Below are 24,437 nucleotides of genomic sequence, written 5' to 3'. Positions count from 1 at the left end.
AGTCCCTGTACAACTGCAGCAAGACATCCTTGCTGCTATACTCGAATCCTCTCGCTACGAAGGCCAACATACCATTTGCCTTCTTAACCGCCTGCTGCATAACCATGTTGGCTAAAAATATTAATTCTCAAAATGACAAACCTTCAAAAAATAATCATCTCAGCCACTCAAATCTTGACTGAAACTGGCTGGTTCTTGTCTCAGTCTGCATTTCTTTTAAACAAAATTGTATTTGCCTACAACGCCAATGGTAACGCTGAAGTAACAGATTCGACTCAACCGGCAGGTCACTGATTTATTTTCTGAGATTGCTATTCTTGGATTATTCTGATTCTGAGAAATCCGCTCTTGGCCTGAGAAGTGTTTCTTAACGGAGAGCATCAACATAAAGAGAGCGGTTGCCATGTGAACTCGTTCCGCCTCTTTCCTCCTCTTCTCCGTCGAGCACCGGTGACGCTTCAGTGCAGGGCTGACAGCGGGGAGAACTCCCCCTGATCCTCTTCGAATCGTGGCCACGGGGATCTTTCCCCCTCAGCCCGAGGGGGCAGACGGGGGCGGGTGCGGGGCCTCAGTGATACGCCTCATCTGAAAGACGGCACCTTCCGGCAGTGCAGCGCTGCCTCAATAACGCACTGGGAATGTGTCAGCCTAGATTCTGTACAGCGGCCTGTCATAGAACTTGGTGCGCCACTTAAATCTGGGCCGATATTCCACTGAGGAATTGCAGCATTGTCAGATGCAATTCTAAGGATTGTAAGAAAGGGTTAATTTGCTTGAAACATAGAGACATAGAAACATAGAAGATAGGAGCAGGAGTAGGCCATTCGGCCCCTCGAGCCTGCTCCGCCATTCAATGAGATCATGGCTGATCATCCAAATTCAGTACCCTGTCCCTGCCTTCTCCCCATATCCCTTGATCCCTTTAGCCCCAAGAAATATATCCAACTCTTTCTTGAATATATTTAATGAACTGGCCTCCACCGCCCTCTGTGGCAGAGAATTCCACAGGTTCACCACTCTCTGGGTGAAGAAATTCCTCCTCATTTCAGTCCTAAATGGCTTACCCCTTATCCTTAGACTATGACCCCTGGTTCTGGACTCCCCGGCCACCATAAACATCCTTCCTGCATCTAGTCTGTCCAGGCCTGACAGAATTTTATAGGTTTCGATGAGATCCCCTCTCAATCTTCTAAACTCCAGTGAGTATAAGCCCAATCGGCACAATCTCTCCTCATACGTCATTCCTGCCATCCCAAGTATCAGTCTGGTGAATCTTCGCTGCATTCCTTCCATGGCAAGAACGTCCTTCCTCAGGTAAGGCGACCAAAACTGCACACAATACTCAAGGTGCGGTCTCACCAAGGCCCTGTACAACTGTAGCAAGACGTCCTTGTTCCTGTACTCGAACCCTCTTGCTACGAAGGCCAACAACAGTGGCATAGTGGTTAGCACTGTTGCCTCACAGCGCCAGGGACCGGGGTTCAAATCTGGCCTCGGGTGACTGTCTGTGTGGAGTTTGCACATTCTCCCCGTGTTTGCGTGGGTTTCCTCCGGGTGCTCCGGTTTCCTCCCACAGTCCAAAGATGTGCAGGTTAGGTTGATTTGGCTATGATAAATTGACCCTTAGTGTTAGGGGATTAAATACGTGGGGTTACGGGGATAGGGTGGGATATGTGTCGGTGCAGGCTCGATGGGCCGAAATGGCCTCTATTTGCACTGTAGATTCTGTGATTCTGTGATACCATTTGCCTTCTTAACCGCTTGCTGCACCTGCATGCTTACCTTCAGCGACTGGTGCATCAGAAAGGTTGGCGATAGCATTTATAAATAAGTAAGTAACTAACATAGTTAGCAGCTATTTTGTAGAGAACAGCAGAGCCAACAAACTGTATCCTGTTATTGAAGGCCGAACAAGCCTTAGTTAGAGTGCTAGGAAGACAGGACATGATCAGGAATCTGATTGGTGCAGGCATATGGTGTGTGACGTAAGAAAACTATTAGGCACTTGGTCTAAGCGTTAAACAAAGCTTTAATCAACTGTTTTACAACATGGAGGTCTAGTTGTGTCCTTCACTAGTTCCTGTTAAGAATGCCCTGAGCAAGCTGGGCCCGTGCCCGAGTATTTATACTCTCCCTGGACAGTGTCTGCCCCACCTGTGACAGAGACTGTTGGTCCCGCATTGGACTCATCAGTCACCTGAGAACTTATTTTTAGTGTGGAAGCAAGTCATCCTCGGTTCCGAGGGACTGCCTAAGAAGAAGATTATTCAAAGAAGAGCATTAGTTCACCCGGTGTCCTGGCCAATATTCCTCCCTTAAACAAAAACAGATGACCCGATCGTTCATCTCATTGCTGTTTTGGGGGAACTTGCTGCATATAAAATGGCTGCCATGGTTGCCTGCATAACAACGGTCACTACTCTTCAATGGCCTCCTTCTGTGCTGTAACCATTCTATGATTCTGTAATTCACAGCATGTGGCGTGCTCAAGAATCTGATAAGGCACTATATAGACGCCAGACTTTGTATCATGCACGGTCAGCGTGCAGGTCCAGTATGAATAGCTGGTGGCAGTGACATTTTAAGAGATGAGGAGATAAAGTATCAGCGACTGGCAGATAGGGAGACTGGAGGTGTAACACAAGAAGAAATCCTGTCCGAGATCTGGCACCAGGTGGACCATTGCTAGTTTGGGCCAGGAATGGTGCCTGATGAAGGGGAGGAAGAAAGGGAGAGACTAAACTTGCCAATAGTATTGACGTAAGAAACGTACTAGGCACTTGGTCTAAGCATTAAACAAAGCTTTAATCAACTGTTTTACAACATGGAGGTCTAGTTGTGTCCTTCAGTAGTTCCTGTTAAGAACGTCCTGCGCAAGCTGGGCCCGTGCCCGAGTATTTATACTCTCCCTGGACAGCGCCACCCGCAGGCCACTCAGTTGATTCATGCCAAGTATATTTGTTGCTACGTGCTAACTACGGAATTGCATTTATATAGCGCCTTTCACAACCTCAGGACGTCCCAACGTGCTGATGTTTGGCACAGCAGATAATCCTGTTTTACAGCCAATGAATTACTTTATAGCCAATGAAGTACTTTTTGAAGTGTAGTCACTGTTGTAATGTAGGAAACACAGCAGCCAATTTGCGCACAGCAAGTTCCCACAAACAGCAATGTGATAATGACCAGATCATCTGTTTTAATGATGTTGATTGAGGGATAAATATTGGTCAGGACACCGGGGAGAACTCCCCTGCTCTTCTTCGAAATAGTGCGGTGGGATCATTTACGTCCACCTGAGAGAGCACCTTAAGGTCTCAACCGAAAGACGGCACCTCCGACAGTGCAGCGCTCCCTCAGTACTGCCCCTCCGACAGTGCAGCGCTCCCTCAGTACTGACCCTCCAACAGTGCAGCACTCCCTCAGTACTGCCCCTCCGACAGTGCGGCGCTCCCTCAGTATTGCCCCTCCAACAGTGCAGCACTCCCTCAGTACTGCCCCTCCGACAGTGCGGCGCTCCCTCAGTACTGCCCCTCCGACAGTGCAGCGTTCCCTCAGTACTACCCCTCCGACAGTGCGGCATTCCCTCAGTACTGCTCCTCCGACAGTGAAGCACTCCCTCAGTACTGCCCTTCCGACAGTGCGGCGCTCCCTCAGTACTGCCCCTCCGACAGTGCGGCACTCCCTCAGTACTAACCCTCCGACAGTGCAGCGCTCCCTCAGTACTGCCCCTCCGACAGAGCGGCACTCCCTCAGTACTGCTCCTCCGACAGTGCAGCACTCCCTTAGTACTGCCCTTCCGACAGTGCAGCACTCCCTCAGTACTGCCCCTCCGACAGTGCGGCGCTCCCTCAGTATTGCCCCTCCAACAGTGCAGCACTCCCTCAGTACTGCCCCTCCGACAGTGCGGCGCTCCCTCAGTACTGCCCCTCCGACAGTGCGGCGCTCCCTCAGTACTGCCCCTCCGACAGTGCGGCACTCCCTCAGTACTGCTCCTCCGACAGTGCAGCACTCCCTCAGTACTGCCCTTCCGACAGTGCAGCACTCCCTCAGTACTGCCCCTCCGACAGTGCGGCGCTCCCTCAGTATTGCCCCTCCAACAGTGCAGCACTCCCTCAGCACTGCCCCTCCGACAGTGCAGCGCTCCTCAATACTGCCCCTCCGACAGTGCAGCACTCCCTCAGCACTGCCCCTCCGACAGTGCAGCACTCCCTCAGTACTGCCCCTCCGACAGTGCAGCAGTCCCTCAGTACTGCCCCTCCGACAGTGCAACGCTCCCTCAGCACTGACCCTCCGACAGTGCAGCACTCCCTCAGCACTGCACTGGAGTGTCAGCCTAGATTTTGTGCTCAAATCTCTGGAGTGGGACCTGAACCCACAACCTTCTGACCCAGAGGCGAGAGGTTGCTACCCACTGAGCCACCGCTGACACATATACGGTCCGTGTACAGTAACACGTCTGTTCTTCAGCCCCTCCCATCCGCTCCCGCCCCTGCTTCACTGTGATTGCAAAAGCCCTGAAAGGAAACACAAGGCAACTTCGGCGAGGGATTCAAGTTGTAACTTGGCGAGTCTGCAGCCCATCGCCCTGTCAACACCTTCGGGAGCTGTCAGAAACATCCCGGCAACAAAAACAGCTCTGACAAGTACCTGAGGGGAGGGAAAGAATTGGAACCAGACAGCAGGGCTTGGCTCAGACCGAGAACAGTGGACGCTTTCAAGGTTGAGCAGAGCTGCTGATGACAGTGGTTGATGCTGGCATTAGTCAGAACCCAGCCTGATCAAAGAGACAGAGGTAGAAAACACACCCTGGGAGCAGGTGTACAAGTAGTCCCCCTGCAGCAGATAGTCAGGCTATTGTTTTGATCTGCCAGTCTCCCTCTTAAGTGAGGTTTATGCAGCAACAACAACTTGCATTTATATAGCGCCTTTAATGCAGTGAAACGGCCCAACGTGCTTCAACAGGAGCGAGTATCAAACAAAATTTGACACCGAGCCACATTAAGGAGATATTAGGGCAGATGGCCAAAAGCTTGGTCAAAGAGGTAGGTTTTAAGGAGCCTCTTAAAGGAGGAGAGAGAGGCGGAGAGGTTTAGGGAGGGAATTCCAGAGCTTAGGGCCCCAGGCAGCTGAAGGCACGGCCGCCAGTGGTGGAGCGATGAAAATCGGGGATGCGCAAGAGGCCAGAATTGGGAGCAGCCCAGAGATCTCGGAGCAGCTCAAATGGGTTGGGCAGAATCCATGATAGAGGAGATTGATGAAGCTTTGTGGAATGGGTGAGCTGAGTGGGCCAAGTATCTTCGTCTCATTTCATGCTTTATGTGCTTAACCACAAACAGAACGAGGTCAAATTGAGATTTCAAAGTGGGGAGAAGTGATCTTAAGCGTACAGTAAAATGCGGGGTTGTTTACCGCGCGCTATTGATGACGCTAGCTCCCGGGCCCAGACACCAACAATGCCAGGATGAATTTGTTGGATTCGCAACTCAGCATTCACTGCTTAAGAAACATCTAAAGCAGTGTGTGTTCCATCTACAGGATGCACTGCAGCAACTCGCCAAGGCTTCTTCCGCAGCACCTCCCAAACCCGCTGACATGAATCTTGCCATTCATGTGGAAATGACTTATGAAATAATACTGGGCGGCCTGCGGGTGGCGCTGTCCAGGGAGAGTATAAATACTCGGGCATGGGCCCAGCTTGCTCAGGACATTCTTTAACAGGAACTAGTGAAGGACACAACTAGATCTCCATGTTGAAAAACAGTTGATTAAAGCTTTGTTTAACGCTTAGACCAAGTGCCTAGTAGTTTTCTTACATCGCCCGCGATCTCTACCACCTCGAAGGACAAGGGCAGCAAGCGCACGGGAACACCACCACCTCCAAGTTCCCCTCCAAGTCACACACCGTCCTGACTTGGAAATATATCGGCCGATCCTTCATCGTCGCTGAGTCAAAATCCTGGAACTCTCTCCCTAACAGCACCTTCACCACACGGACTGCAGCGGTTCAAGGCGGCGACTCACCACCACCTTCTCAAGGGGCAATTAGGGAAGGGCAATAAATGCCGGCCTTGCCAGCGACGTCCACATCCCATAAACGGATATTTAAAAAAAATCCAACAGAGGACTTCACACATCTGTAATAAAGAAAGAACAAACTCGTGCTCATTTAGTATCTTTTGTGTCCTCAGGATGTCAAACAAAGTACTTCACCATCAATTAAATCACTTTTTAATTGTAGTCACTTTGTTCTGTCGGGAACCAATTTACCCACAGGAAGGTCCCACTAACAGCAAAATAGATCAGATCAATCTGTTTCTGGCAGTGTTGGCTTTTGGGAACATGGATTTAAACTTTATACACAGCCCTCCGAAACTCCATGGAATGCAGCTATGGAACTCACAAAGTGAAAAACAAGAAAGACTTGCATTTCTATTAGCACCTTTTCACAACCTCAGGTCGTCCCAATGCCTTTACAGCCAATGAAGTACTTTTTGAAGTGCAGTCACTGTTGTAATGTAGGAAACGCGGCAGCCAATTTGCACACAGCAAGCTCCCACAAACAGCAATGTGATAATGACCAGATAATCTGTTTTAATGATGTTGATTGAGGGATAAATATTGGCCCCAGGACACTGGGGAGAACTCCCCTGCTCTTCTTCGAAATAGTGCCATCGGATCTTTTACATCCACCTGAGAGAGCAGATGGGGCCTCGGTTTAACATCTCAAACTGAATACAGCGCCTCCGACAGTGCAGCGCTCCCTCAGCACCGCACTGGAGTATCAGCCGGGATTTGTGTGCTCAAGTCTCCCTGGAGTGGGAGCTTGAACCCACGACCTATCAGCCCTCAGAGAGTGAGAGTGCGACCCACTGAGCCAAGACCCTAATAACCTTCAATCTTTTACATAAGCAGATATTGTCCCAGCTCCTTTTAAAAGGTGCTAATGGTGTAGCATTCACAGCGTCGTCCTCGAGTCCAACCGCTCACATTGCGAGAGTGCCGGAGCAGATATTGAAACTAAATATATCGAAAGGAACAACATGAAATGCTCATTAAAAGGGCAGGCCATTGCCAGGATCAATAACACAGCGAAATCAATCAATATCTCAGTATTGATCATGGCGCAGTATTGGGCAATGCAGCTCTGAAGGCCTCTCAAGTTACATCAGTGGTGCCGTGCTGTTAAAGCAATGTGTCACTAGAATGCCCCGGGATACCATGGAAAGGAGCCTGTGGGTAGAGGCCGCTGTATTCGGTAGTACTAATCACCAGCTACTTTAGTCATTTAATGTGTAATTTTTTTTTTACACAGTAAGAGTTTTGGGGGGGGGCCACTGGCACAAGGTTGATGAATCATAACATCCCAGGGACACGATGTGCTGGGTGTGAGGCTGCACCATTGCTGACGGTACCCACTCTACTTTGTATATCTTGACTCTTGTTACTTCTCTAATTACTAATAAAACGGCAAGTGACCTTCAGGCTGGTACTATTGGTCGACTTTTACTGCACGATCGCCTGACCCTGGATGTGAGTTGTGAGGAGGATGCAAAGAGGCTTCAAGGGGGGTATAGACAGGCTAAGCAAGTGGGCAAGAACATGGCAGATGGAATATAATGTGGAGAAATGTGAAGTTATCCACTTTGGTAGGAAAAATTGAAAAGCAGAGTGATGTAAGAAAAAGGAGACTTACCATCAAGTAACTTTAAAGTAAGCTTTAAGTAACTTATAAACACACTATACACAAGAGAGGTCTTTACCATGCCTCTGGTAGAAGCCTCTTACAATACTGAACAGACCAGTATTTATACCAGTCCAACAGGAAGTGACATTTACAGGAAGTGAGGTATGTACACAGTTCATAGTTCATAGTTCATAGCTCACAGGAAGTGATGACATAACTTCACGGAAGTTAGCATTTTTATCACATTCTTCCCTCCTGCAGGATTAGGAGGCTGTGGTCTACCTTTTGGTCCGTAGCCGCCGAACAAGGAAGAGTCGCACCCGTTTGGATTCCCGTCGTAGAGGGTCGCTGGTCCGCTTACATGCGGTTGGCCATTGGTCAGAGTCTGTGTGGCCTGGATTGCCCTGTGAAGGGTCGGGGAGATCATGGCTTCGAGTACGAGCCCCAATAGGTTCAAAGTCGGACTGCCTCTGTTCAGAGGGAGGTGCAGAGCTGGTCTGTGGCGGATCAGTACTTTCATGCGCGGTACTGGGAGGGTCGCAACCTTGAGCACGGGGTTCTACCGGCACCAAGCTAGTTGGTGTCCGATCAGGATCCTGGAGAGGGGTACCCGATAGGTCCCAAGAGTTTCCTGGTGAAATGCCATCACCCGATGTCCCACTAGGTCCTGGTGGGCAGGGAGCCAGATCCCGTAATGATACGGTAGATTCTCGGCCGTCGGAATATCGTATGTTTGCATAGGTGGGGTTGGCATCGGTTAGTTCGACCTCGTCTACAAGAGGGTCATTTTTAGACGTCCGAACGTATCTTCGGAGTAATACAGGTCCAGGAGTAGTTAGCCATGACGGGAGTGATGTTCCATGAGATGAGCGACGCTGGAATCCAAAGAACCGCTCATGAGGTGTAGTATTTGTGGCTGTAGAAAGCAGGGACCGTATAGAGTGCAATGCATCCGGAAGCACTGTTTCCCATTGCTGGTCTGGTAGGCCCCGAGATCTTAAAGCGAGACGTACGGAATTCCAGATGATACCGTTATACCTCTCTACCTGCCCATTTCCGATGGGATGGTATGGTGTTGTTTTGCTTGTAGCAATTCCCCGTTCTGAGAGGTAGTCCTTGAGTTCCCTTGACATAAAGGATGGACCCCGATCTGAGTGAATATAAGCCGGCATGCCACAGAGAGAAAATACCTGCTCAAGGCAGCAGATTACTGTGGACGCCAGCATATTGGAGCAGGGGAAGGCAAACGGAAAACGTGAATATTCGTCGATCATGGTGAGCAAATATGTGTTCCGAGTTGAAGAGGGCACTGGGCCCTTAAAATCGATGCTAAGTCGTTGCATCGGTTGGGTTGCATGTATGAGTATACCATCTGAGGGGCGGAAGAACTGAGGTTTTAATTCCGCACAAAGCCGGCATTCTGAGCATATTTTTTTTACATCTCCAGTGGAAAAAGGGAGATTCCGTGATCGTACGAAATGTAGCATGCGCGTAACGCCAGGATGACACAAACCATTGTGGACATCCATGAGAGTGGAGGATGACATAGTGGAGCAGAATGCCCGTGTGAGGGTGTCCGGGGCCACATTCTCCTTGCCAGGCCGATAGAGAATGGTATAACCAAAAGAGGCCAGTTCCATCCTCCAAAGTTGTATTTTATTATTCTTAATTTTGGTTCGTTTGCGATTATCGAGCATGAAGGCGACTGATCGTTGGTCCGTGATCAATGTAAAGTGCTGGCGAGCTAGAAAATGGTTCCACTTCCGTACTGCCTCTATGATGGCTGTGGCTTCTTTCTCAACCGGAGGATAATGTAGCTCGGCACCTTGTAAGGTCCTGGACATAAATGCTACAGGACGACCTTCCTGATTCAGAGTAGCCGAGATCGCCACCTCCGAGGCATCACATTCAACCACGAAAGGGAGATTCTCATCAATGGAGTGAAGAGCCGCTTTCTCCAACTGTTTTTTGAGAAGGTTAAAGGCTGCAACAGCCGCTGTTCCCAGTGGAAATGATCTAGCATGCAGCAAGGGTTGGATTTTGTCCGAAAAATGAGGAATCCATTTAGCGTAGTATGCAAACAGACCGAGAGCCCGACGTAAAGAAGCCGGATTCTTAGGTGACGGGAGCTCTTGGAGCGGGCAAAGTCTTTCTGGGTCTGGCTTAATGATACCATTGCCTACGCAGTAGCCAAGGATGTTGATGGTCGGTTGCGACTCAACAGATTTGGATTCATTCAGGGTCAAATTACGGCGATGGAGGGCATCCCGAAATTTTTGGAGGTTGGAGTCGTGTTCCTGTTGATCGTGACCTGCAATGGTAATGTTATCAAGATAGGGAAAAGTGTCCCTTAGGTTTTCCTGCTTAACCAGGCCATCCATTGCCCGTTGAAAGACAGCCACTCCATTAGTAACCCCGAATGGGAGGCGACGAAATTGGTACAGCCGTCCATTAGCCTCAAAGGCTGTGTACTGCTTATCTGAGACCTTCAAGGGTAACTGATGATAGGCACTTTTTAAATCGTAAGTTGAGAACACTTTGTATTCGGCCAGTTTATTAACCATATCATCAATGCGTGGCAATGGGTAGGCGTCCAAGTCGGTATATTGATTGATGGTTTGCGAATAATCGATGCATAGTCGCTGTTTGTGAGGTTTTAGAGGGTTCTTGACAATGACGACTTGAGCCCGCCAGGGCGACGAACATGGTTCAATGATATCCTCTGCTAGAAGTCGAGAGATTTCAGCCGCAATAAAAGATTGGTCTCCCTGATTAAAGCGCCGCGATTTCGTTATTATCGGTTGGCATTGAGGCGGAATACTGGCAAATAATGAGGGTTCATCAAGTGAAGCTGCTGATAATGCACAAAATGGTAATTTAGATGGTATATTAGAAATAGTAAGTCCGGGTTTGGATCCACCAAACTCAATGGTGAGTTTCTTATGCTGTTTTTGGAAGTCCAGCCCTAAGAGGAGATCACTACATAAGTCTTTGAGCACTGAAAGTCGGGTGGAGGGATACATACGACCATGAAGTGTCATATCAACAACACAAAAGCCGGAGATTCTGGTATTAAGTGATGACTGGGCCATCGCAATTGCCTGGTCCGATGGGAAGACATGTAGTTTCAATTTCGCAACAATCTGTTCCTTAATGAAACTATCAGTACTTCCTGAGTCAATTAAGGCATCTAAGGTATGCCCTTTAATTGAAATTTTTGTGGCTGCCTGAGACAGGTTCTGTGGGCAAGCAGCTGTAATTGGTGTCGTTGCACAGAGAGTGGCTAAAACTCTCGGTGTGCTTCTTCGGGAGAGAGCTCGAGAGGAAGCTTGATAGGTCCTAGCTGGAGCATCTTGATAGGCCCTAATTGGGGCAGTTCGGTAGGCCTTAGCTGGATTGGCCCTCGTAGAGGCCCTTGATAGGCAAACTTTAGCAAAGTGTCCTTTTTTCCCGCAATAACTGCAGATTGCATTGCGAGCAGGGCAGGTTTTCCTAGGGTGAAAAGCATCTCCACAAAAGAAGCATTCCTTCCTAGATTGCCAAGAGGCTGCTAAAGTGGGGTCGTCCTCCTCTTCTTCATCAGAATTAGATTCCCCCATGATAGGGTTCACCTGAGACCGCTTGAATTGTCTGGTTGCAGCTACAGCAGCAGATCGAGATCTGGGCAGCTGATAGAGGTCTGCATTTCTCTTTGCCAAATCCAGTGAACAAGCTAGGTCAAAAGCTTTTTGTAGCTCAAGTGTTTTACTTTCTAGTAGACGCTGGCGTATAAATGGAGAGGCAATCCCGCAGATGAAAGCATCACGAATCATTTCTTGGCGGTACAGCTCAGCTGAGGCTGCCTGAAAGTTACAATCTACGCTGAGCCTGCGAAGTTCTTGCAGGAATTCGTCAATTGATTCCCCTGGCCCTTGTCGGGCTGTGGCCAGTAGATGTCTAGCATAGACCTCATTTGGGGTCTTCGCATACAGTTTCTTAAGTGCCCGAATCACCTCTTCGTAATTATCCCAGTCATCAACATATTCGAACACTTTTGGGGTCACATAATTGACAAGTATCTTCAATTTAGCAGGAGCATCCACTTTACATTCATCCAGAAAATTCTCAAAAGTACGATACCAATGCTTCCATACCCTGCCAGCTGCTGGTGTATTCGGGTCCAAGTCCAGACGAATAGGTCTAAGGATTTTCTCCATGATGGGTGGTTCCCTGGATCCTTAACTTCCGAGTTTGTCTGAAGGTCTAGTATTTGTCAGTGTAAATACTAAGTTACTTAAATTGATGTAAGAAAAAGGAGACTTACCATCAAGTAACTTTAAAGTAAGCTTTAAGTAACTTATAAACACACTATACACAAGAGAGGTCTTTACCATGCCTCTGGTAGAAGCCTCTTACAATACTGAACAGACCAGTATTTATACCAGTCCAACAGGAAGTGACATTTACAGGAAGTGAGGTATGTACACAGTTCATAGTTCATAGTTCATAGCTCACAGGAAGTGATGACATAACTTCACGGAAGTTAGCATTTTTATCACACAGAGTATTTTTTAAATCATAGAATCAGAGAAAGTTACAGCACGGAAGGAGGCCATTTCGGCCCATTGTGTCCGCGCCGGCCAACAAAGAGCTATCCAGCCTAATCCCACTTCCCAGCTCTCGGTCCGTAGCCCTGCAGGTTAGAGCATCCCAAGTACACATCCAAGTACTTTTTAAATGTGGTTAGGGTTCCTGCCTCTACCACCCTTTCAGGCAGTGAGTTTCAGACCCCCACAACCCTCTGGGTGAAGAAATTTCCCCTCAAATCCCCTCTAAACCTTCCACCAATTACTTTAAATCTGTGCCCCTTGGTTTTTGACCCCTCTGCTAAGGGAAATAGGTCCTTTCTATCCACTCTATCTATGCCCCTCATAATTTTATACACCTCAATAAGGTCTCCCCTCAGCCTCCTCTGTTCCAAGGAAAACAGACCCAGCCTATCCAGTCTATCCTCATAGCTAAGATTCTCTACTCCCAGCAACATCCTTGTAAATCTCCTCTGTACCCTCTCTAGTGCAATCACATCTTTCCTGTAATGTGGTGACCAGAACTACACGCAGTACTCCAGCTGAGGCCTAACTAGTGTTTTATACAGTTGAAGCATAACCCCCCTGCTCTTGTATTCTATGCCACGGCTAATAAAGGCAAGCATTCCGTATGCCTTCTTAACCACCTTATCTAGCTGGCCTGCTACCTTCAAGGATCTGTGAACATGCACTCCAAGGTCCCTTTGTTCCTCTACACTACTCAGTGTCCTACCATTTAATGTGTATTCCCTTTCCTTGTTAGCCCTCCCCAAATGCATTACCTCACACTTCTCCGGATTGAATTCCATTTGCCACTGTTCTGCCCACCTGACCAATTTATTGATATCTTCCTGCAGTCTACAGCTTCCTTCTTCAGTATCAACCTCACAGCCGATTTTAGTATCATCTGCAAACTTCTTAATCATCCCCCCTATATTCAAGTCAAGATCGTTGATATATACCACAAAAAGCAAGGGACCTAGTACTGAGCCCTGCGGCACCCCACTGGAAACAGCCTTCCAGTCACAAAAACACCCATCAACCATTACCCTCTGCTTCCTGTCTCCGAGCCAGTTTTGAATCCAAATTGACACTTTGCCCTGGATCCCATGGGTTTTTAACTTGTGATGCTGAGAGATTGGGAAATGGTAGTGTTCAGAGGGACCTGAGTGTCCTTGTACATGAATCACTGAAAGTTAACATGCAGGTACAGCAAGCAATTAAGAAAGCAAATGGTATGTTGGCCTTTATTACAAGAGGATTTGAGTATAAGAGTAAAGATGTTTACTGCAAATATATAGGGCCCTGGTGAGACCACACCTGGAGTATTGTGGACAGTTTTGGTCTCCTTACCTAAGGAAGGATAAACTTGCCATAGAGGGAGTGCAACGAAGGTTCACCAGACTGATTCCTGGGATGGGGGATTGTCCTATGAGGAGAGATTGAGTAGACTAGGTCTATATTGTCTGGAGTTTAGAAGAATGAGAGCTGATCTCATTGAAACATACAAAATTCTTACAGGGCTTGACAGGGCAGATGCAGGGAGGATGATTCCCCTGGCTGGGGTGTCTAGAACCAGGGGTCACAGCCTCAGAATAAGGGGTCGGCCATTTAGGACTGAGATGAGGAGAAATTTCTTCACTCAGAGGGTGGTGAATCTTTGGAATTCTCTACCCCAGAGGGCTGTGGAGGCTCAGTCGTTGAGTATATTCAAGACAGAGATCGATAGACTTTTGGATATTAAGGGAATCAAGGGATATGGAGATCGGGCGGGAAAGTGGAGATGAGGTAGAAGATCAGCCATGATCTTATTGAATGGCGGAGCAGGCTCGAGGGGCCGAATGGCCGACTCCTGCTCCTATTTCTTGTGTTATGTTCTTATGACTAATGGGAGGATTTTTATTCACACTCATCATCTAGATGTGTCTCAGTTGTACCAGGGGGGTCATCTCCTCAGTCTGTAACGCACTGGGACTCACGATGAAACTTGCTGGTCAATCACTGCACGGTTACTGGTCTTGGGCGCGGTATCTGGATCAGCTGATTTTTCAGTGGAGGCCACCTGTCTTCTGCATGGAACCTCTTACCAATCTAACGTGCGCACTCGTGCAGTATGCAGTGGCTGACCATCACGTCATGACCTCAACTACCATTTGGTGTCAGACCTGGTGCAGTGGGCAGCACTCTCTCCCTTCTGAGTCAGAAGGTCGTGGGTTCATAGCCCCACTCCAGGGACTTGAGCACAACATCTGGGCTGACACTCCCAGTGCGGTACTGAGGGAGCGCCGCACTGTCGGAGGTGCCGTCTTTCAGATTAAGATGTTAAACCGAGGCCCCGTCTGCTCTCTCAGGTGAACATTAAAGAACCCACGACACTATTTCAACAGAAGAGCAGGGGCGAGTTCTCCCCGGTGTCCTGACCAATATTCATCCCTCAACCAACTTCACTGAAACAAACGATTATCTGGTAATTATCACATTGCTGTTTGTGGGAGCTTGCTATGCGCAAATTGGCTGCTGCGTTTTCTACAAGCGCTTTGGCACATTCTGAGGTTGTGAAAGGTGCTATAGAAATGCAAGTCTTTCTTTTCTTTTCTAATAGCCCTGAAGGGGACTGTGAGGTGACCCCCCCAGGATGTTGATGGTGGGGGATTCAGTGATGATAATGCCTTTGAATGTCAAGGGGCGGAGATTGGACCCTCGCTTGTTGGAGATGGTCATTGCCTGGCACTTGTGTGGCGCGACTGTTACCTGCCACCTATCAGCCCAAGCCTGAACGTCGTCCAGGTCTTGTTGCATGCGGGCATGGACTGCTTCATTATCTGTGGAGTTGCGAATGGCACTGAACATTGTGCAGTCAGCAGCGAACATCCCCATTTCTGACCTTATGTTGGAGGGGAAGGTCATTGATGAAGCAGCTGAAGGTGGAAATATACTGTACGGTGTCGTGCTTGAGTGTATGCCTATGAATAAGAAGGTGAGTGATTGAGCAGGTGGGTTGAGTACAAGGGGAAGAAATAATAGGCAACGATGGTACCAACCCACGGGTTTGTGGGCGGTTTTTAGCTTCACCCTCCCTCCTCTGCTTCTATGTTCTCATCGCCAACAATTGCTTCCTCAAAGGCAGTGGGGGCTTAAAATTTAACGGGCCCCTCCTCCTATGCACTTCTATTTGTTCCTGTAATCAGCATTGACGAGCAAAATAAATGAATGTGCCTCAGATAAACTAGATTGTGTTGGAAGAATTTTTTTCACGGTGCACCTTTTGAAAAAAAGCTGGAAAGATTCTTTCAAGTGCACCAGTTGTGACTTGCAGATGCAATATGGGCCTATCATTTTATTTTTTAAATGGTTCATTCTTGGGATGTGGGCGTCGCTGGCGAGGCCAGCGTTTAGTGCCCACCCCTAAGTGGTAGCGGACGGAGACTGGTTGGGCCTCTGTTGTTTCCCCCTGGCTGGGGAGTCTAGAACCAGGGGTCACAGTCTCAGGATAAGGGGTGAGGCCATTTAGGACTGAGATGAGGAGAAATGTCTTCACTCAGAGGGTGGTGAATCTTTGGAATTCTCTACCCCAGAGGGCTGTGGAGGCTCAGTCGTTGAGTATATTCAAGGCTGAGATAGATAGATTTTTGGACACTGGGGGAATCAACTGATATGGGGATAGAGCTGGAAAGTGGAGTTGAGGTCGAAGATCAGCCATGGTCTTATTGAATGGCGGAGCAGGCTCGAGGGGCCACCACCCTCCTCCGCCTGGCTGAACTTGTTCTCACATTGAACAACTTCTCCATTGTAAGAAGTCACACAACACCAGGTTATAGTCCAACAGCTTTATTTGAAATCACAAGCTTTCGGAGCGCTGCTCCTTCGTCAGCTTCGAAAGCTTGTGATTTCAAATAAAGCTGTTGGACTATAACCTGGTGTTGTGTGACTTCTTACATTTGTCCACCCGAGTCCAACTCCGGCATCTCCACACCATAACTTCTCCATTGACTCTACTCACTTCCTCCAAATCAAGAGTGTTGCTATGGGAACCCGCATGGGTCCTAGCTCTGCCTGCCTTTTCGTGGGATTTGAGCGGCTGGCGAGGCCACTTCAGAGGGGCGGTGACGCGGGACTGGAGTCGCAGACAGGCCCAGACCGGGCAAGGACGGCAGGTTTCCTTCTCCACCCCCCCCGCCCGATGGCCATTAGTGACACGGTTGGGATTTTTTTTTCAATGACATTCACGGCCACCTTGCGGCAAGCAAGGCAAGTGCCCTCGGCCCAAGGTGGCATCCGGCACCCGCCTCTACCCTCTGCGTGAGGGAGGATTTTGTTACCGCCGCTGATGCCTGCGTTTTTTTTTTACATTTTCGCTGTTTTGTTTAAACTAAATTCAAATCCTCAAACGGCCAGGTTGGCCTGGAGCAATGAAAGAGCGGTGCCGTTGTTTTGAGTGCTTTGCATACAGTTGCAGTCAGGTGCAACGGGGTTAAGAGGACGCTCATTGCGGCCTGCATGCTTTGCTTATCTGTCTAGTGCATGGAAATGTTGGGTGGGCTTTTTTAAAATTTGTTTGAGGGATGTGGGCGTCGCTGGCAAGGCCAGCATTTATTGCCCATCCCTAATTGCCCCTTGAGAAGGTGGTGGTGAGCCTCCTTCTTGAACCGCTGCAGTCTGTGTGGTGAAGGTACTCCCACAGTGCTGTTAGGGAGGGAGTTCCAGGATTTTGACCCAGCGACGATGATGGAATGGCCGATATACTTCTAAGTCAGGATGGTGTGTGACTTGGAGGGGAACTTGGACGTGGTGGTGTTCCCATGCACCTGCTGCCCTTGTCCTTCTAGGTGGAAGAGGTCGCGGGTTTGGGAGGTGCTGTCGAAGAAGCCTTGGCGAGTTGCTGCGTGCATCTTGTAGATGGTACACACTGCAGCCACGGTGTGCCGGTGGTGGAGGGAGTGAATGTTTAAGGTCGTGGATGGGGTGCCAATCAAGTGGGCTGCTTTGTCCTGGATGGCGTCGAGCTTCTTGAGTGTTGTTGGAGCTGCACTCATCCAGGCAAGTGGAGAGTATTCCATCACACTCCTGACTTGTGCCTGTAGATGGTGGAAAGGCTTTGGGGAGTCAGGAGGTGAGACACTCACCGCAGAATACCCAGCCTCTGGCCCGGGTTTGATGGCCACAAGCTCTCTACATTGGGGAGACCAAACGCAGATTGGGTGACCGCTTTGCGGAACACCTCCGTTCAGTCCGTAAGGGGGACCCCGAGCTTCCGGTCGCCTGTCATTTTAATTCACCGCCCCATTCCCACTCAGACCTCACTGTCCTCGGCCTCTTGCATTGTTCCACGGAAGCTCAGCGTAAACTCGAGGAACAGCACCTCATCTTCCGATTAGGCACTTTACAGCCTTCCGGACTCAATATCGAGTTCAACAATTTCAGATCATAACCTCGGCCCCTATTACTTTTTTACTTATATTTTTTATCCACACCTTTGTTTTGGCCTTTCCCCCTTCCACCCTTTCTTTTTTTTTTCTCTCCCACATGGCAGCTGTCTCCCATTCTGCCAGCGCATTTCACACCTAATCTAGAGCCGTCTTTTGTCTCCACTAGTCCTATCACCATCTCGTCTCGTTTTGAATACCTCTTAATGTCTCTTCATTTCTCTTTTGTTCTCTCCCAGCCTGGCCTCTTAATCTATTTCATTCCCTGTGCCTCTTTAGTCTTGATAAAAGGTTTTGACCCAAAACGTTGACTCTAATTTCTCTCCACGGATGTTGCCTGGCCTGCTGAGTTTTTCCAGCATCCGCAGTATTTTGCTATCGTACTAGCTTCTTGCACGGGTCTGCTTCCATGGGCACTGCCTGGTGCCCGTAGCATTCACCATGCCCTCCTGCCATGTGGTGCCCAGGAATGCTGGGTAGAGTAACCATTCTTTGAACGCCCCTCTTCCAGAATCAGCTCCAATTTCCAGATTATCAAGCGTTTCCTTTGCACTGCTCGGGCACAGCTTCGCTAAGACTGCCAGCCCCATATCCCCTTTAAACAGGCAGCGAGTTACATTCCCTTGAAGTGCGCGACACGGCCCTTTAAATTGCCGCGCCTAAATCCCTTCCCTCCCCCTCCAACTGTATGGCTCCCCCTGCAGCGGGATCAAGGTATGCCGGGAGCTTGCTGTGTAATCATAGTGAGCCGGAAATTCCTGCCACTACCACCTCCGTGACTGTATTAGACTTTCCACCTCAACGTGTCTGAGCCACAATTCTCAGAAAACACCACCTTCTGCTGCAGAGTGGCATTTTATAGCAACATTAGGAACAGGAGGAGGGCATTCAGCCCCTCCGGCCTGTTCCGACATCCAATCAGATCATGGCTGATCTGTATCTTAACTCCATCTGCCCGCCTTGGTTCCCTAACATTTAATACCCTTACCTAGCAAAAATCTCAGTTTTGACATTTTCAATTGACCCCCCCAGCCGCAACACCTTTTAAGGGGAGAGAGGTCCAGATTTCCACGACCCTTTGTGTGAAGAAGTGCTTCCTGACATCAACCCCTGAACGTCCTAGCTCTTAATTTTAAGTTTATGCCCCCTTGTTCTGGACTCCCGCCCCCCCCTCCCCGCTCCCCCGCCACCACCAGAGAAAATGGTTTCTCTCTATCTACCCGATCAACTCCTTTAAACTACCAGTTTCCGTGCCAACCATGCTGTGCCCTTTCTGAGCGAAGGTCCTAGTTTTTGTGCAGCTCGAGGACCTGTGCCCATTTGAATCAGGTCAACAAGGCTCCAACTCAGTCCAGATGGGACCAGTAGAGGCAAGAGGTTTTCATTCCATCAGTAGATTTGAAGCCAACTTGCCAGAGTTATAAGGACAGGGGTGCCCGCTCACCATTCCAACCGGTGCCCCGCCCCGCGCACTTTGCGTGGTCCCCTGGCGTGGTTGGCCAACCAGTTCTCCCAGTGATGCCTCTAGCACTCCCTCTTCAAACAATATATTCAAAAGCAGATCTATGGACAAAATAATTCTATTGATTCATAATTTGGCACCACAACGAAACATTAAAGCATGTGCTGCATCTCAGTGAGACTTGCCCCTCCGACCGAGCACAGAAGGAGGCCATTCGGCCCATCGTGCCTGTGCCGGCTCTTTGGTAGAGCTATCCAATTAGTCCCGCTACCTCCCTGCTCTTTCCCCCATAGCCATAGAAACATAGAAACATAGAAGATAGGAGCAGGAGTAGGCCATTCGGCCCCTCGAGCCTGTTCCGCCATTTAATGAGATCATGGCTGATCATCCAAACTCAGTACCCCGTCCCTGCCTTCTCCCCATATCCCTTGATCCCCTTAGCCTTAAGAAATATATCTAACTCCTTCTTGAATATATTTAATGAATTGGCCTCAACTGCCTTCTGTGGTAGAGAATCCCACAGGTTCACCACTCTCTGGGTGAAGAAATTCCTCCTCATCTCAGTCCTAAATGGCTTACCCCTTATCCTTACACTGTGACCCCTGGTTCTGGACTCTCCGGCCATCGGGAACATCCTTCCTGCATCTAGTCTGTCCAGTCCTGTTAGAATTTTATAAGTTTCAATGAGATCCCCTCTCATTCTTCTAAACTCCAGCGAGTATAAGCCCAATCGACCCAATCTCTCATCATACGTCATTCCTGCCATCCCAGGTATCAGCCTGGTGAATCTTCGCTGCACTCCCTCCATGGCAAGAACATCCTTCCTCAGATAAGGCGACCAAAACTGCACACAACACTCAAGCTGCGGTCTCACCAAGGCCCTGTACAACTGCAGCAAGACATCCTTGTTCCTGTACTCGAATCCTCTCGCTACAAAGGCCAACATACCATTTGCCTTCTTAACCGCCTGCTGCACCTGCATGCTTACCTTCAGCGACTGGTGCACAAGGACGCCCAGGTCTCGTTGCACTTCCCCTTCTCCCAGCAAAATTTTCCCCTTCAACTATTTCTCCAATTCCCCTTTTGAAAGTTACTATTGAATCTGCTTCCACCGCCCTTTCAGGCAGCGCATTCCAGATCATAACAACTCGCTGCGTTCAAAAAAAAATTCTCCTCCTCCTCCCCCTGGTTCTTTTGCTAATTATCTTAAATCTGTGTCCTCTGGTTACTGATCTTCCTGCCAATGGAAACAGTTCCTCCCGATCTACTCAATCAAAACCCTTCATAACCCCTTGTGTTTGTCAACCTGCGGACCCCTGCGGTAGAGGTCGGGTGAGGGTCGGATCAGGCTCGGCGGTGAAGTCACCCCACAGTTAAACAACCTACTGGCGCTCACCGTCAAGACTCGCACATGATGCAGGGGCCAGTTTTGTGAGTAAGAGGTACAGGAGGCCTACCAGAATCTGTAAAGTCCCAGCATGAGTCAGCACCTTCAGAAACTGCAACGGCACAAGGTCTAATTTAGCCGTGCCTTAAATGTAATAAAATTGACCATCTTTCGGATGAGACGCTAAACCGAAGCCCCGTCTGCCCTCTTGGATGGGCGTAAAAGATCCCACGGCGCTATTTTGAAGACGAGCAGGGGAGTTCTCCCCGGTGTCCTGGCCAATATTCATCCCTCAATCAACATCACTAAAACAGATGATCTGGTCATTATCACATTGCTGTTTGTGGGAGCTTGCTGTGCGCAAATTGGCTGCTGCGTTTCCCACATTACAACAGTGACTGCACTTTGAAAGTACTTCATTAGAAAGAAAGACTTGCATTCACATAGCACCTTTCACGACCTCAGGACGACCCAAAGCGCTTTACAGCCAATGAAGTACTTTTGAAGTGGAGTCACTGTTGTAATGTGGGAAACACAGCAGCCAATTTGCGCACAGCAAGCTCCCACAGACAGCAATGTGATAATGACCAGATAATCTGTTTTAGTGATGTTGGTTGAGGGATAAATATTACCCAGGACACCGGGGAGAACTCCCCCTGCTCGCCTTCGAAATTGTGGCCGCGGGATCTTTTACGTCCACCTGAGAGAGCAGACGGGGCCTTGGTTTAATGTCTCATCCGACAGTGCGGCGCTCCCTCAGCACTGCCCCTCCGACAGTGCGGCGCTCCCTCAGCACTGCCCCTCCGACAGTGCAGCGCTCCCTCAGCACTGCCCCCCCGACAGTGCAGCGCTCCCTCAGCACTGCCCCCCCGACAGCGCGGCACTCCCTCAGTACTGCCCCTCCGACAGTGCGGCACTCCCTCAGTACTGCCCCTCCGACAGTGCGGCACTCCCTCAGCACTGCCCCTCCGACAGTGCGGCACTCCCTCAGTACTGCCCCTCCGACAGTGCGGCGCTCCCTCAGTACTGACCCTCCAACAGTGCGGCACTCCCTCAATACTGCCCCTCCGACAGTGCAGCGCTCCTTCAGTACTGCCCCTCCGACAGTGCGGCGCTCCCTCAGTACTGCCCCTCCGACAGTGCGGCGCTCCCTCAGTACTGCCCCTCCGACAGTGCGGCGCTCCCTCAGTACTGCCCCTCCGACAGTGCGGCGCTCCCTCAGTACTGCCCCTCCGACAGTGCGGCGCTCCCTCAGTACTGCCCCTCCGACAGTGCGGCGCTCCCTCAGTACTGCCCCTCCGACAGTGCGGCGCTCCCTCAGTACTGCCCCTCCGACAGTGCGGCGCTCCCTCAGTACTGCCCCTCCGACAGTGCGGCGCTCCCTCAGTACTGCCCCTCCGACAGTGCGGCGCTCCCTCAGTACTGCCCCTCCGACAGTGCGGTGCTCCCTCAGCACTGCCCCTCCGACAGTGCGGCGCTCCCTCAGTACTGCCCCTCCGACAGTGCGGCGCTCCCTCAGCACTGCCCCTCCGACAGTGCGGCACTCCCTCAGTACTGCCCCTCAGACAGTGCGGCGCTCCCTCAGTACTGACCCTCCAACAGTGCGGCACTCCCTCAATACTGCCCCTCCGACAGTGCAGCGCTCCTTCAGTACTGCCCCTCCGACAGTGCGGCGCTCCCTCAGTACTGCCCCTCCGACAGTGCGGCGCTCCCTCAGTACTGCACTGGGAGTGTCGGCCTGGGTTTTTGTGCTCGAGTCTCTGGAGTGGGGACCGTGAACCCACGATCTTCTGACTCACGAGGCGAGAGTAATTGGCTGTAAAGTGCTTTGGGACGTCCTGAGGTCATGAAAGGCGCTATGGAAATGCAAGTTCTCTCTTTACTTGAGCAACCTACTTTCGACGGGAGAACACTGTGTGTGTGTGGGTTGTAATACGGAAGAGTCTATTGCGTCTGCTATAGGTGGAGGTGTTGTGCTGACAGTGGAGATGTGGTCAACCAACAATCTCAATCAGTGCTGCCAATCAGTACTCCTGGCCTGAAGTTCCAAGAATCAGATCTACAGTTTAACAGCAACTATAGAGTTAAGGCTACTTGCTGGAAGTTATGACAAAGCAGTTTATTGTGTCTTAACTGTCTCTTACTGGCAATGATACTGTCCATGTGTTTACAACTGAAGAGTTTAATACATTAGTACAGATGGCACCCAGCCACGGTTTCCAGACAATGGATGTTACTCGGAAACAGACGGAGCCTGTGGGATTGTGTTTTAGGCAAAGAAGTGTTCACGTCTGAGAAATGTTATTTCTTTTTCTGACAAGCCCCCGCGGGATTATCGGGCGCTATGAGACCTTTGATTCATTGCTGCCTGCTTCCAGAGGTGAAACCAAAAATTAAAAACAAAATTGTTCCCTGAAGATAAGGAGGAGGCTTTCTTGAAAGCCTTTAAGATTATTGTGATGCTTTCCAGAAATCTCGATCTCCCCCCCCCTTTGCCTTCCACCCACTCCGCATTTCCTGCCGTGTTAACAATCAAGACGATTTTCCGCAAATATTTCAGCACAGCCTGCAGCCTGCTGTGTGCCTCAGAGACATGGACCATGTACAGCAGGCACCTCAAAGCACTGGAGAGGTACCACCAACGCTGCCTCTGCAAGATCCTGCAAATCCATTGGCAGGATAGGCGCACCAACGTCAGTGTTCTCGCTCAGGCCAACATCCCCAGCATCGAAGCTTTGACCACGCTTGATCAGCTCCGATAGACGGGCCACATCGTCCGCATGCCCGATAGGAGACTCCCAAAACAAGCGCTCTACTTGGAGCTCCAACACGGCAAGAGAGCCCCAGGTGGGCAGAGGAAACACTTCAAGGACACCCTCAAAGCCTCCTTGAAAAAGTGCAACATCCCCATCGACACCTGGGAATCCCTGGCCCAAGATCACGCAAAGTGGAGGAGAAGCATCCGGGAACGCGCCGAACACCTCGAGTCTCTTTGCCGGGAGCAAGCGGAAGCCAAGCGCGGGCAGCGCAAGGAGCGCACGTCAACCCAAGCACCCCACCCACCCGCCCCTTCAACCACCGTCTGCCCCACCTGTGACAGAGACTGTAGGTCCCGCATCGGACTCATCAGTCACCTGAGAACTCATTTTTAGTGTGGAAGCAAATCATCCTCGTTCCCGAGGGACTGCCTAAGAGAGAAGAGAATGTAGGAAACGCAGCAGCTCCCACAAACAGCACTAGAACCTGGGGGTATGTGTGCACAAATCGTTGAAGGTGGCAGGTTGAGATAGCAGTCAAAAAAGCATACGGGATGGCTTCATGAATAGAGGCATAGAGTGCAAAAGCAAGGAAGTTATGATGAACCTTTATAAATCACTGGTTCGGCCCCAACTGGAGTATTGTGTCCAATTCTGGGCACCGCACTTTAGGAAGGATGTGAAGGCCTTAGAGAGGATGCAGAAAAGGTTTACGAGAATGATTCCGGGGATGAGGGACTTCAGTTACGTGGACAGACTGGAGAAGCTGGGGTTATTCTCCTTAGAACAGAGAATATTGAGAGGAGATTTGATAGAGGTGTTCAAAATCATGAGGTGGTTTGTACAGAGTAGAGAGAGAGAAACTGTTCCCATTGGCGGAATGGTCGAGAACCAGAGGACACAGATTTAAGGTGATTGGCAGAAGAACCAAAGGCGACATGAGGAAAAACTTTTTTACTCAGCGAGTGGTTAGGATCTGGAATGCACTGCCTGAAAGGGTGGTGGAGGCAGACTCAATCGTGGCTTTCAAATAGGGAATTGGATAAGTACCTGAAGGAAAAAAATTTGCAGGGCTACGGGGAAAGGGCGGGGGAGTGGGACTGGCTGAAGTGCTCTTGCAGAGAGCCGGCACGGGCTCGACGGGCCGAATGGCTATC

The sequence above is a fragment of the Somniosus microcephalus genome, chromosome 31, assembly GCF_052327205.1.
Source record: "Somniosus microcephalus isolate GS21.2 chromosome 31, FLI_Smic_1.0, whole genome shotgun sequence".
NCBI classification, from domain to species: Eukaryota; Metazoa; Chordata; class Chondrichthyes; order Squaliformes; family Somniosidae; genus Somniosus; species Somniosus microcephalus.
Note: the sequence above shows the minus strand (reverse complement) of the source record.